Here is a 13269-nt window from a genome sequence, read left to right as displayed (position 1 = left end):
CGTAACCATGTGAAACAACAGGGCAGGCACACCAGGACAGATCTTTCAGTCCAATTTGAGCTCTAGAATATGGCATTCCAAAAGTGGGATGCTACAAATAGTCTCATTGAGAGTCAACTTGCACAATGTATCGTCCTACCCTTACATCAATTTCTGAAACAACTTCTCTTTGCACTTCTGCTATAGTTACATGCATAATAAATTCTGACAACTCTTATGAAGTCATGGAATAACTTTCTTCTTATGTTTCCTATCAATGTCATTAGCCCTTTATCTTGTTTGAGTTTCCATGAGCAATGTTTTCAAGTCCCAAGATCATTCATGTATCCACAAGCAATGATACGCCAGATTTGGACAAATAATACTGAATACTATCTTATTTTCACTGCCATGATCAAGGCAGTGTGGATTGCTGCCAAGTCCAAGAGAAGTGAGGTCAGCAGCTGCAAGCCACCTCCGTCATTTAGAAAAGCTTCATGATGTAGTGTGTCGTTTCGATGTGACACTGTCTTACAGAGTTAAAATGATGTGAAAGGAACTGTTCAATGGAAATTTAGAAACTTCCCTTTTTCTCAATTTTAGTGTAAGGAAAATGTCTGCTCAGTTAAAAAAAAAAAAAAAAGTAGTAGTGCCACCCAGTTTCAGGCAGAAATAGTTGCAGTAACACCCTTTTCTGACCAGAAAGATGAATTGCCTGTAACAATTACCATTTGAAAATTTTGGCCTAAATTTTCAGCTTTAATGTAGTATTTTTAAAAGCAGGAAAATCTTGTTCTACTGGAAATGTTTGTGCTTCTTCACTCTTCGGCAGAATATACTGCATCCAAGAAAAGAATTTATTTTTCTCCTTTAAAATTTCAAATCTCAGTGATTATGGGGAAAAAATCTGTGTTGGGTGGTGGAATAAAGGCTGCACATAAGTATGCAGCTGTAATATGTTTTAGGCACAGAAGCAAACTCTTCATGTTCTAGCAGCTAATTAAGATAAAGATTTGCTTGGCATGCAATTTTGCTTCCCTAACATCTTTTATATTGAAGTCACTCTGACTTAGAGAGCATCCTACATTTTAGTCACTGACCCATAAAGTACAAATGAAAGCTGGTAAAAGGATAACAATCAGCATTCTGAATAACTCGCTGGGAAATGCCTCAAACTTGAAGGATGTTTTAATAATAATTCACCAACCAATTCCATTAGTCTTAAAGATGAGACAAGTACAAAGAGAAAATTTGAATTACACAGCTCCTCTTGCTACAATTTAAAGCTATTTTGAGCTAAGTTTAAACCTTTTGAAATGTAGTATCTTGCTGTCTTTGAGCCAGAAAAATGCAAGATACTAATAATAAAACCCAATTAATAATAAACTATATTTCTGTGCTTCACATTTTCGCTCAAGTGATGCCCTTTATATCTCAATGCCATATTTTAACAACTTTATTCAAAAAACCATGCCAAGCAAAGGTAATTTAAACTGCTTTTATCATGCAACCTTAACACCTAGTTTTTAAAAATAAGGATTTTTTAAAAAGTTTTTCATCCACTGTAGCCTTTTTTAAGTCACTATCTCTCTTAACATACATATTTGTTCCACCCGTGCTTTACCTAATCCTAGCATGCTCTGCTAATGAATTAGATTTTTCCTAAGACTGAACACTGTTAGGATTTTAAAAGTTTAGGTTTTTCAGTTCATTAATGTCTATCAGAAAATTGCTGGAGAATTTTATCAGGAATAGTAATTATTTCCAAAAGGAGCACCTACCAAACCATGTTAGACCATGAAATTCTTCCAGATTTTAGACAATTCATAAAATACTAAATAAATTATCCATTTATTATTTAGGAGTGTCATGGAAAACTATGAAACCTGCCTGAATTTTTTTTTTTTTTTTTTTTTGCTGTAGGAACAAAAGAACTATAGTTCAAAACAAAAATTTAAAAGAATAAAGATGCTTTCTGCTGGTACTTTATTGAATTCAGCTGATCTCTATACCATGGCACATACCCTTTGATTCATCACTTACATTTCTAGCTATTTAACATAAGGAGACAGTTATGTATGCTTACATATGTAGCTATTAAGATTTTTATGTTAACATGGCTTATACCAAAAAGAAGCAAGAAAAGAAAGAATGAAAGAGAGAAAGAGGGAAAGGAAGAAGGAAGGAAGGAAGGAAGGAAGGAAGGAAGGAAGGAGGGAGGGAGGGAGGGAGGGAGGGAGGGAGGGAGGGAAGGAAGGAGGGAAGGAGGGAGGGAGGGAGGGAGGGAAGGAGGGAGGGAGGGAGGGAGGGAAGGAGGGAGGGAGGGAAGGAAGGAAAAGACTTCAATGTCTGTCACCAAGTGATATGGCCCCACCCAAATCTAATTTTGAATTGCAGCTCCCACAATTCCCACGTGTTGTGGGCGGGGCCTGGTGGGAGGTAATTAAATCATAGGGGCGGGCCTTTCCAATGCTGTTCTCGTGATAGTGAATAAGTCTCATGAGATCTGATGGCTTTATGAATGGGACTTCCCTTGCACAAGCTCTTTCAGCTTGCTGCCATGTAAGAGGACCCTCTGTTCTTCGTTTGTCTTCCGCCATGATTTTAAGGCCTCCCCAGCCATGTGAAGCGGTAATTCCATCAAACCTCTTTCCTTTATAAATTACCCAGCCTCATGTATATCTTTATTAGCAGCATGAGAACAGACTAATACACCAAGGGAATAATTATATAATTAGGATACATCAGTAAAATTAATTAATTCTCAGCAAACATTCAAATGACTAGTATAGGATACTTTTATTAACATGGGAAAATATTCGCCATACATTGTTAAATGAACAACAACCAAAAAAAAACAGAGTCCAATACAGTATATTCTTATTTTAAAATAATCTATATACAAAAATGTATATAAAAATTACATATATAATAATGTGGAAAAATTATGTTTATTTCTGGAATGGTAAGCTATTTTTATTTTCTTTTTTGTTTTTATATCTTTCTTAAATATGTTTTTCTTATATAATAAGGGAAAAATAAACCTCGTAATACATTTTGTTGTAGTTAGACACAAATACAGCGTCCCCATATTGTCTTATAAATACCTCCAAAATCCTCTTAAAAGGAAGCTTCCTCTACACGAAGCAATTCTTTACATGCATTACTGAATGTATGTTAAAAGGCCAAGAGGCTAGGTACGGTGGCTTATGCCTGTAATCCCAGCACTTTTGGAGGCCAAGGCAGGTGGATCACTTGAGGTCAGGAGTTCGAGACCAGGCTGACCAACATGGTGAAACCCTGTCTCTACCAACAATACAAAATTCAGCTGGGCATGGTGGCCAGTGCTGGTAATCCCAGCTACTCGGGAGGCTGAGGTAGGAGAATCACTTGAACCTGGGAGGAGGAGGTTGCAGTGAGCTGAGATCATACCACTCCATTCCAGCCTGAGTGACAAAGCTAGATTCCATCTCAAAAAATGAAAAAGGCTAAGAGAGTTATTCCATTTACCTTCTGTCTTATTTCCTACTCTGCCTTATTGAGAATACAGCATTAGTGTGTTTTTATTCTAAGCATACTTGCCACAAGTAGAACACATTATTTTACCATAGCCCGTGGCATCCCATGTGCAAATCGGCTGTCAAGTAACCCACCAAATGCAATTTATCCAGTCCTCCTTACAACTGCTGCAGGTTCTGGAATTAAAGAGTAACTGACCAGTTACTGCATTTTCTCCACAGCAGTACTCTGTTACTCCACCAAGCATTACAATTTACCTGCACAAGAGTCCGGTATGAGAGTGCAGTGGGCTTAAATGTCATCTAATCAATGGAAGCAACAACCCTAAAAACAGAGTAATAATAAGTAGGCAAGGGTTTTCCTGAACCAACCAGATTCCCATTATACGTTTAAAGAATGAGGTACCAAATCACAGTACCCAGCTGCCCTTTTGCAAGCCACAGTTTCTACAGAAGCCAAGCATGAGTACAGGGTGCCGGATACTGTCAAATTCTTTCATTTTGGCAGGACTCTGATTGAAAAAATTATTGCTGATGTGTTCCAAATCTGCTTGTTCTTACTATCACTGCACATAATATCTCAAAAATAATGGACAGCTGAGAAAAATGAGGTATTTTTCCCATATGCAACGTAGAAATCAGTTTTCAAGTATCTGTGTATATCTCTTGATCACAAATAACATGGAATTTGGTGGTAGTACATATCTTGACTGTTGGCAATTACTATTTGCAGTAAAATAAGGTAATATGTATTTTTTCAGATACTTCATAAAACCTCAACACAAATGCTCTTCATCAAATGACAAAATATCGAACGCATGAATAAAATCCCATCTATCCAGTTATCCAGGGAAGTGCATTATTTTAGATAACTAAATTATCCAAATGATTGGAATATCACTTTTTTTTAACTTTTATTTTACATTCGGGGGTACATGTACAGGTTTTTTATATAAGTAAGCTTGTGTCACAGGGGTTTGGTGTGCAGATTATTTAATCACCTAAGTACTAAGCTTAGTATCCAATAATTATTTTTTCTGATCCCCTCTCTCCTTCTGCCCTGCACCATCAGGTAGGCCCTAGGGTCTGTTGTTCCCCTCTATTTATCCATGTGTTCTCATCATTTAGCTCCCACTTATAAGTGAGAACATCTGGTATCTGATTTGCTCTTCCTGCGTTAGTTTTCTAAGGATAATAGCCTCCAGCTCCATTCGTGTTCCTGCAAAGGACATGATCTTGTAATTTTTATGGCTGCATAGTATTCCTTGGTGTATATGTACCACATTTTCTTTATTCAGTCGACCATTGATGGGCATTGAGGCTGATTCCATGTATTTGCTATTGTGAATAGTACTGCAATGAATATACATGTGCATGTGTCTTTATAATAGAATGATTTATATTTCTTTGGGTATATACCCAGTAATCCCATTACTGAATGGTAGTTCTGTTTTTAGCTTTTTGAGGACTTTCCACACTGCTTTCCATGATTATTGAACTAATATACACTCCCAACAACAGTGTATAAGCATTCCCTTTTCTCCACAACCTCTCCAGCATCTGTTAGTTTTGACTTTTTAATAATAACCATTCTGACTGGTGTAAGATGATATCTCATTGTGGTTTTGATTTGCATTCCTCTAATGATCAGTGATATTGATCTTCTTTCCATATGCCTGTAGGCTGCATGTACGTCTTCTTTTTAAACATGACTGTTCATGTTCTTTGCCTAATGTTTAATGAGGTTGTTTGTTTGTTCATTGCAAATTTGTTTAAGTTCCTTATAGATGCTGGATATTAGACCCTCATCAGATGCATAGTTTGCAAGTCCTTTCTCCCATTCTGTAGGTTTTCTATTTACTATGGATCTGAAAGAAGAGAAGGTGCAGCAAAGAAGTCACTTAAGAAATGGCCAGTGGACCAATATCCTTGATGAACACAGATACAAAAATCCTCAACAAAATACTAGCAAACTGAATCCCACAACACATCAAGAACCTAATCCACCATGATCAAGTAGCCTTTATCCCTGGGATGCAAGGTTGATTCCACATATGCAAATCAATAAATGTGATTCATCACAAAAACAGAACTAAACACAAAAAACACGATTATCTCAATAGATGCAGAAAAGGCCTTTGATAAAACACAACATCCCTTTATGTTAAAAACACTCATTAATGACATTGAAGGTATTGAAGGAACATACTTCAAAATAGTAAGTGCCATCTGTGACAAATCCACAACCAACATCATACTAAATAGGCAAAAGCTGGAAGCACTACCCTTGAAAACTGGCACAAGACAAGGATGCCTTCTCTCACCACTCCTATTCAACATAGTGTTAGAAGTTCTGGCTAGGGCAATCAGGCAAGAGAAAGAAATTAAGAGCATTCAAATAGGAAGAGAGTAAGTCAAACTTTCCCTGTTTGCAGACAACATGATTCTATGTTTAGAAAACCCCACAGTCCCAGCCCAAATCATTCAGCTGATAACAACTTCTGCGAAGTCTCAGGTACAAAATTAAAGTGCAAAAATCACTAGCATTCCTATACACAAATATCCAAGCTGAGAGCCAATTCAGAAATGCAGTCTCATTCACAACTGCCACACACACACACATACACACACACACACACACACAAATAGGAATACAGCTAATCAAGGAGGTGAAAGATGTCTACATGGAGAACTACAAAACATGGCTCAAAAAATGACACAAACAAATGGAAAAACACTCCATGCTCATGAATAGAAAGACTCAATGTCATTAAACTGACTATACTGCCCAAAGCAATTTACAGATTCAGGAATTTGCTCTATCAGACTACCAATGACATTATTCACAGAACTAGAAAAAAAGTATTTTAGAATTAATATGAAACCCAAAGGGAGCCTGAATAGCCAATTGAATCCTAAGCAAAAGGAACAAAGCTGGAGGCATCACATTACCCACCTTCAAACTGTATCACAGGAATACAGTAACCAAAATAGTATGATACTGATACAAAAACAGACAGACACATAGACCAACATAACAGAATAGAGAATTCAGAAATAATGCTATACACCTACAATCATCCGATCTTCAACAAAATTGACAAAAACAATCAATGGGAAAAGGACTCCCTATTTAATAAATGATGTTGGGATAACTGGCTAGCTATATACAGAAGTTGGAAACTGGTTAACCCTTTTTTCAACTTAATTTTTGTTTGATAACTTTTAAAAGTGATTGTGTATTTTCCCATATGAAATATAATGTAAATATTACTGATATGTAGCCTCAATTTTTATGATGTTCTATAGATATAGAAGTTCAAGTCAATGAACAGAATGCATGTTGACCTTAGACACCTGCTTCCTTAGGGAAAATGTTATGATTTTATTGCTTCCTTTTATTATTTGCAATTTTCTTTTAAGTGCACAGAACTACATCTGGATAATCTTCATAGCACAGTTTTCTGCACATACACACACAAAGTTAGAAAATTATCAACCTGACATTACCATTAATAATATTTGTAGTACCATAGTCTTCATAATATTACTTACAAAACAATGTGTTGTAGCCTCTTCCTTGTTAGTCTGATCTCATCTGCTTTCTCATCATACCGCATTGTGCATAGTATATATGAAGGAGACTTAATTGTTAATATTTGTGGAATGTTATTTGCTGCCTTGCATGTATTTTTCACCCGAGACATAGCATATTGCTACTCATTTTTGCCAATTCAATACTATTTATGTTTAATTTTTAAAAAGCACCTAGGTGCTAGCAAGGATCTTGAATGTAACAACAGAATAAAAATTTCATGTTTTCTTCAAGCAACAGTAGACTTGCTTGTTTCAGGTCAATACTTCCACTAAGAACAATGAGAAAAACTGAAGATGATTTAGATAGAAATATATACTTGAAGACATTAGAGAGCCACCAAACCACCAAAGACTATTGGAGCTGGGAGAATGTGCAGAGGAGTGAGCCTGATATTTAGTGCTCCTTTGCTCCACAAGCATTTACCTTTTTGAAAACAGCAGTTGAGGGAATAAGCAGGTAGGCAGGGAGTATTGCAGCATCACAGGAATGAGGGGTGCTAAAGTTAGAATCCTAGACTTGTTAAGGAAAAGAGACCCAAGTAAATACCCAAAGCTTTTAGTTTGAATACCAAAAGGCTACATACAGCCTGAGAGTAAGTATATGCCAGAAATCGACCACCACTTGAAGGCCTTCAGGTTACAGATTCCAACTTGCTCAATCTCTAATTAGATTAAGTAGATTACAGTAATCAACCAATAGCTCAACAGCCTGGCAGTAGCAAATTTAAATCCTCTAGAGAGGGAAATAAAAATGCAGAAACTCAAATTATGTTGACTTTTTTATGCACAAAATTTGTCATCAATCTAAAACAACTAGGTCTGTAAAATATTTCAAAGAACCAGGAAAAAATAGAATTAGAATTATAAGAGATTCTGATGTTGCAGTTACCAGGTATGGATTTTTAAATAAGTATTATCATATATTATTTAAAATAATTTCATATAAAACCAAAATTCTATATCCAACAAAATTATTACTAAATTAAAAGACACAATGTAGAATTTCAGAAAACTGTAAACTAATAAAAAAAGGAAATCATAGAAATGAAAAATAAAGTGACTAAAATTAGGAATTCAATAGAAAAATTTAATATCTGTACTGAAGCACAAAGAGAAAAGGAATGGAAAACACACACAAAGAGCATAAGTTATTTATGAAACACAAAGAAAAAGTCAACTGTATGTGAAGGTTAGAGTCTTAGTAAAAAGGAAAGGGTATAATAATAAGAAGAAGAGATAATGGCCAAGAACATTTCAAAACTCACAAAATACATCAAGTCACAGATTCAACAAGTTTTAGGAACCTCAAATACATCTAAACAAAATGAAACCTAGGTACCTTATCATAATAGTGCAGAAAATGAAAGTAATTAATTTTAAAAGCAGCCAGAGAAAAAACTAGGCATCTTGATATCAAAAGAGCAAAGAAGAATGACAGATGGCTTCTTAAAATTAACAATGGAAACTAGAAAAAAAGGAATGACATCTTCAAATTGCACAAAATGATTTCAAACCAAAATCGTATAGCCAAACAAAAGTAATTGCCAAAAATGAAAGCAAGGGACTTTTACTGGCACTGTAAATATTGCATATGTAGAAAATTCAATATAATCTACAGATAAACTATTTGAGTTATTATAATAAAGGGATTTATAAGAACACTGTCTACAAGGTCAATATAGAAAAAATATTTACATTTTTGTATAAGTGCAACAAACAAGTTAAAAAAGTCAAAATATACTATTAAGGATAGCATCCAAACCACAAAATGCTAGAAATAAATACTTTTAAAGTGTGTAAGAACTCTGTAAAAAACAAACAAACAAACAAAACTATGAAACATTACTGACAAAATTAAAAGTTACCTAAACAAACAGAGGGACATACTCTGTTCATGGAATTGAAGGACTAAATATTTTAAAATACAATTAGCAATTATCTGCCAAATGGTGATAAAGTAATTTCACTCAGTAAAATTCCAATCAAAATCCCAGCAGATAATTTTTGGAAAATAGAAACCTGTTTCTAAAATTTATATAGAACTGTAAAAATAACCAAGAAGGTGTTGAAGGAAAAAAAGAACAGAACTGGGTGACTTGCATTCTCAATTACCAAACTTTTTGAGTTTGTAGTAGTTAAGACATAAGTATAGACACAATAACATAGTAATAAACAAGTAAAACAGAAAAGATAATCTAGAAACAGACACACACACACACACACACACACACACATACACCCACACACTGGAATATGAGAAAAACAACATTAAAGAGCATGGGGAAAAATACCGTCTTTTCAACAAATTGTGTTGGATCAATTGAATATCTACACAGAAAGAAATAATCCCTGCCCTTTACCACACTGCATACAAAAATATCAATACCAGGTAGATGGTAAATCTAAGTATAAAAGAGAAAACAACAAAGTTTCTGATTAAAATTCTTTTTGGCCTTTGGGATGACAGAGATTTCTTCCCAAGGTAGCATGAACCATTAAAGTTTAATAAAAATGGAGTACAATTAAATGAGAAATGCATGTTACCCAAAAGACAGCATTAATAGAGTGAAAATACAAATCACCAAATGGCAAAAAGACATTTCTAATATCTACAACCACAGATATAACCAGGGCTTATATCTGGAATATTTTTCAACTTTAAAAATAAAAATAGACACATAGACCAATGGAGCAGAATAAAGAACCCAGAAATAAAGCCAAATACTTACAGCCAACTGATCTTCAACAAAGCAAATGAAAACATCAAGTGGGGAAAAGACACCCTATTCAACAAATGGTGCTGGGATAATTGGCAAGCCACATGTAGAAGAATAAAACTGGATCCTCATCTCTCACCTTATATGAAAATCAACTCGAAATGGATCAAAGACTTAAATCTAAGACCTGAAACCATAAAGATTCTAGAAGATAACATTGAAAAAACCCTTCTAGACATTGGCTTAGGCCAAGACTTCATGACCAAGAACCCAAAAGCAAATGCAACAAAAACAAAGATTAAATAGATGGGACCTAAATATGCTAAAAAGCTTCTGCACTGCAGAAGAAATAATCAGTAGAGTTAATAGACAATCCACAGAGTGGGAGAAAATCTTCACAATCTGTCCATCTGACAAAAGACTAATATCCAGAATCTATGAAGAACTCAAACAAATCAGCAAGAAAAAAACAAATAATCCCATCAAAAAGTGAGCTAAGGATACGAATAGACAATTCTCAAAAGAAGATATACAAATGGCCAACAAACATATGGAAAAATGCTCAACATTACTAATTATCAGGGAAATGCAAATCAAAAGCACAATGCAATACCACCTCACTCCTGCAAGCATGGCCATAATCAAAAAATCAAAAAATAATAGATGTTGGCATAGATGTGGTGAAAAGGGAACATTTTTACACTGTTGATAGGAAAGTAAACTAGTATAACCATTATGAAAAAGTGTGGAGATTCCTTAAATAACTAAAAGTAGATCTACCATTTGATCCAACAATCCCACTACTAGGTATCTACTCAGAGGAAAAGAAGTCATTATACAAAAAAGATACTTGCAGATATATATATATATATATATGTATGTACACACACACATATATATACACACACACATATATATACACACACACATATATATATGCAAATTGTAGATGCATGTTTATAGCAGTACAATTTGCAAATGCAAAAATATGGAACCAGGCTAAATGCCCATCAATCAATGAGTGGATAAAGAAAATGTGATATATATACATATATATATATATATATATATATATATATATATATATATATACCATGGAATACTACTCAGCCGTAAAAAGGAACAAAATAATGGCACTCACAGCAACCTGGATGGAATTGGAGACTATTATTCTAAGTGAAGTAACTCAGGAATGGAAACACCAAACATCGTATGTTCTCACTCATTTGTGGAAGCTAAGCTAAGAGGACTCAAAGGCATAAGAATGATGTATTGGACTTTGGAGCCTCAGGGGAAAGGGTGTGGGGTGGCTTGGAATAAAAGACTACACATCAGGTACAGTGTCCACTGCTCGGGTGGTGGGTGCAACAAAATCTCAGAAATCACCGCTAAAGAACTTATTTATGTAACCAACACCATCTGTTCCCCAAAGACTCATTGAAATAAAAAAAATAAATAAAAATGAGATGAAAGTTGAGAATAAAATAAAAAATAAATGAGCAAAAGACTTGAACAGAGACTTCCGAAATGACCAATAAACATACAAAGAGTTTCTTGGCCTCAAAATACCAAGGAAATGCACATGAAGTACACATTATGCTCACCAAAAGTAAACAAACTAGCAATACCAAGTGTTGGCTAGGATAGGATGTGGAGCAACAGAAATCATCATATCCTGTTGATGGAGATGTAACTTGATATAACCACTTTGGAAAACTGGCAGTAGCTACTAAAGCCCAACAAATGCAGGCTTTGTGACCCAGCAATTAAGCAACTCATTATATAACCAACAGAATTCTGTACTTATGCACACCTAAAGACCTGTAAAGGAATGTTTACCACAACACCGTTGAAGTGTCTATTCTCATCCTTAAATATTCATTGCAGTCCTATTTGCAAGAATCCAAACTGAAAATAGTGCAAATATTCATCAATGCAAATAGCTATGGATTTTGGAATATTCACAGAATGAAGTACCATTAAGCAATGAAAAACAAATGAATAACTGCACATTCACCAAGAATGAATCTCACAAACATAATATTGAGGAAAAAAGCCAAACACAAAAGATAACATAGAGTGTGATTCCACTTTTGTGCTATTCAAAAAAGTCAACATTGAATTATGGTGTAAGAAGTAAATATAGCAGTTTTCCTCTGGTTGGGGGAAAAGTTGCTGGAATGAGGCATAAGAATACCTCTGGGATGCCATTTCCATAGATTTGGTCACTTTGTGAAAGTTCACAGTTTGTGCCCCTTCTGGACGTGTATCTTAAGTCAATAAATGTTTATTTAAAACATTTTTAAACATGCAAAATTCATTATGGTGTTATAAATTAGAATAGCAGTTACCTTTGAAGAGTGTCCTGGGCAGTGCTGGGGAGCAAGTCTGAAGGGGGCATTAATGATGCTGGTAATGTTGTTACAGGGCCTGAATCATGTTTGCATTAGTTCTTTCACTATGATTTGTGAGATTTTTTTACATATATTTCAATAGACATATTTATTAATAATTGTTTTAAAATATATGAATTTTTGAATACATATTAATTTTTTGAATTGTATTGTGTTTGGGTGTGTTATATTTCACTTTTTAAAAGTATTTTAAAAATATCATCTTAGTTCAGTTTTTTGAACTGATAGGCAAAAACCTGTCAACTATATAAACTATATTAAAAACTGTTTATTCTATGCTAGCTCTAAATGTGTGTAGGATAGAGTAAGGTTCTATATCATAAAATATATGTGCCTTTATGCAAATAATATTGCAGATGTGATCTTATCTAGCAATCCCTGGCAGCGAGAATAAGAGCTGAAGTTCAGGCCCAAGAAACAAAACTATTTAAATTTCGATGGCTTGAAAACAAGATTTGAAGTCAGCAACTCTGGAAAAAGAAACAGAATTTTAATTTTAAAAGCAATATGCTTGGAGTGGGATGGGGTTATTAACAGCTTGACTCTAAATTGTGGCTACTACCTGAATTTAAATATATGTTGGTCTTCCTGGAATAATGGTTGAGTGAGGCCATTACAGAGCCAGAGGATCTTCCTAAGAATCACAATCTAACTAAAGAGACCATTAACGCAAATGTCTCACACAATTACATTTTCTTCTGGCTCTGTGTACCCCACTCCTAAGATGACTGGACAAGCCCCAAGAAAAATGGGACAAAAGCAAAAACTGAATAAACGCTCAAACACAAACACACAATGTAATGAAGGTACAAAGTTGCCCTGTTTCCGGAGCAACATGATTCCATGATGTCAGTGGGGAGAAATTTCTCCTGCTTTAAAACAGAGGCAGTGGCATGCTGTAAACATGTGAAATAAGGAAAGAAGGAAAGAGCATCATCATAAGCATAGCTGGTGGCCTATTATTAGCACTCCCCAGAACACCAGCCAATGCTAGACATTGCTGCAGTTTGACACCTCTTGACCTTGGAGGGTGACCACAGCTTC

Source organism: Pan troglodytes, chromosome 22 (genome assembly GCF_028858775.2).
Source record: "Pan troglodytes isolate AG18354 chromosome 22, NHGRI_mPanTro3-v2.0_pri, whole genome shotgun sequence".
Classification (NCBI taxonomy): Eukaryota; Metazoa; Chordata; class Mammalia; order Primates; family Hominidae; genus Pan; species Pan troglodytes.
Note: the sequence above shows the minus strand (reverse complement) of the source record.